Source organism: Echinops telfairi, unplaced genomic scaffold (genome assembly GCF_000313985.2).
Source record: "Echinops telfairi isolate 266 unplaced genomic scaffold, ASM31398v2 ScPeMD7_7469;HRSCAF=8507_1, whole genome shotgun sequence".
Classification (NCBI taxonomy): Eukaryota; Metazoa; Chordata; class Mammalia; order Afrosoricida; family Tenrecidae; genus Echinops; species Echinops telfairi.
This window is the reverse complement of record NW_022111373.1, coordinates 48,456,743-48,459,543: the sequence shown is the minus strand read 5'-3', so window position 1 is coordinate 48,459,543 and position 2,801 is coordinate 48,456,743. Positions and strand designations below refer to the sequence as shown.

Here is a 2,801-nt window from a genome sequence, read left to right as displayed (position 1 = left end):
ACTAGATGTCAATAAATGTCTTTTTCTAAAAGGAAAGGAAAGTAACCCATTTTGGCAAAGATTAAATAGAGTGAAGAACAAATAATTAAGTGTAACTTAGATTATCTCAGAATCCAAGGAGACCACTATCAGTTTCATCATCAGACACTAGGCAAGATCATATTTTCATCTAGTTAATTAATCATTCTCCAAAACATGGAGAAAACAGAGAACCATAAAAAATGGCAAGTGTTGGGGTTTGATAGAGATTAGTTAAAACCCTAAAGATATGACCCTCAGCTGCCCTTCAAATCAAGAAATGAACTCTCTTGAATAGCTCGATTTTCACCCACACAATAGTCAATGTACAGGAGGAAACAACAGCAGTGATGGGGTATGCACATCTTGGAAACTTCAACCATTTGAGGACAAAAGGGCAGCACTTTTCAAGGACAAAGGTCAGAACCCTTAGGGCAGGAGGAGGAATGGAAACAGGAACTATAGGGAAGACGTGGGTAAGGGAAGCCTCATTGCAGGGCGTGCAGTCAAGGAGATGACACATAATGTGTCATAATAGTGACGTACAAGCTCGTTTTGTGCAAACACACAAACAAAAGTATCTGAATTGTTGAGTGGGAAACTGATCGACTCTGTAAACCTTAACCTACTTTACAATAGACGAAGAAAAAACACACACACAGCACAATGGAACGACATTGCTTTTTGACCTTTTGACTAAGATATAGTGCAGTTGTTTTTATCAGCTTAATATCTGATACATCTTTTATCTGAGACAATATATTAAATATATTTTTATCCAATTCACAAAAAGAGAAGCTCCTCCCAAGGTTTAATGTGTAACTGAGAGTAGGGATGGTCAACTATGATTTAACTGCTGCAAGCAAGTTACTTAGTGAGACTCTAATTCTCTGTGAGGACCTCTATCAGCCATTCCAGTAATTAATTGCCTAAAGTCATTGTAAACATTGAGTTCACTGGTAAACAATCTAATGAAAACACACTGGAAACAATTTAAAAAATAGCTAAATACCAAAAGTGCATTCAAGCTACCTAATTGCCTTATTTATTTACTTGGTATCATTCTCCCATAATTATGTAAGGTCACAGGTATTCTTTACAATTTCCACTAAAACTGTATTATGAGATTTTCTGAATGGAAAGATCAGGAACAAGTGTAGCTGGCAAAGTAAAATGGAGGGTAAATCATCTATTAAAATGCATGAATACTGAACAGATCAATGAATGAAATGTTTTAGCCACTAACCCCTTTTGCATTACTAGAAAAAAAAATGAAAATTATGACAACATATTTTCACTGACAAATGGAGTCTCCAAGAGATAATTATCCAAACAGAACTAGGAGATTCTGCATGATCTACAATCAGGAAAGGTGTGAGTCAGGGTTGGATTCTTCCCCCATCCTATCAATTTGTATGCAAACCAAATAGTCTGAGAAGCTGAACTCTCTGAAGAAGAACGCACCATTAAATTTGAAGGAAAGCACATAACAACCTGCACTATCCAGATGGGACACAGCCTTGCGTGCTGACAGAAAAGAGAACTTAAAGGCCTTGCTGATCAAGATCAAAGACTGGAGCCTTCAGTCTGAATTAGACCTCAATCTAAAGAAAACAAAAATCTTCACAACTAGATGAATAACATCATGACAAAAGAAGAAAAGATTCAAATCGTCAGGAATTTCATTTAATTTGGATCCATATCAATAGTCATGGAAGCAACAATCACGAAATCAAACAAAACTTTGCATTGGGCATTATCTGCTTTAAAAAAGACCGCTTTACCATGTTCCAAAGCAAAGATGTCACTTTGAAGATTAAGATGCGCCATGGTATTTTCAGTTGTCTAATAGGAATTCAAAAGCTGGACAATAATTAAGGAGGACCAACAAAACAGTGATGCCCTTGACTGGTGCTCCTAGTGGAACATGGGTCGTATAATGGATTGCCAGTAGAGTGAACGAATCTGTGTTGGAAGAATGTTCCTTAGAAGAGAGGATGACAAGACTTCATTTTGCATACATTGGACATGTTATCAGGAAGGATAAGTCCCCGGAGAAAGCCATTATCCTTTGTAAAGTCAAGGGTCTAAAAAAGAGAAAGATTCTCACTGAGACAAATTGACACAGTGGCTGCAGCAATGGGCTGACACATAGCAATGATTATGAAGATGGCAGTTTTGTTCTGTTGTACATAGGACCCTGTGAGCTGCCATTGACTTAGTAGCACCTAACAACAACACAACTGTAATCTATAAGTTATCTAAAGTATTAATTATGTCTGCATTCAGTCACCCTAAACCCAAGTGCACTCGTTTGCATACAGAGTGTACCATTTTCTTTAAGGGACCCTGGATGGATGAGTATAGCTGTGTTTTTCTGAAAGCTGAGTAGTCATAGTTTTGCATAACTAAACTTTGGTTTAATTATAATGGATGGAATTTTTTCCAAACTAAGTCATTTTTTTGTCTGACTCTTTAAACAAAGGCTACTAAGGACTCAAATGTATTATAATAAATATCAATTAATAAAACCTTATATATTTTATGCCCACTAACCTAATTTTTACTACATAGAATTTATCTTCACAGCATGATCATGAAGACACACAAAGACTTTTATAAAAGAATATCCATACAAGATTGGCTTTATAAATGAAATTTTATTAACATAATATGTCCTCAAAAGACATTAAAATGGTACAGAAAACAATAAAATGAAATATGCCACAATTACAACATTTTTATGCAATAAAAAATTACAAGTCAGGGTGCAGTGTAGCAAC

General features: G+C 35.7%; 1 pseudogene; it reads left to right on the top strand.

Annotated features, from left to right (window-relative positions):
• The first annotated feature begins 694 nt into the window (after positions 1-694).
• LOC115873807 lies at positions 695-824 on the top strand (annotated as a pseudogene).
• Positions 825-2,801: the final 1,977 nt, after the last annotated feature.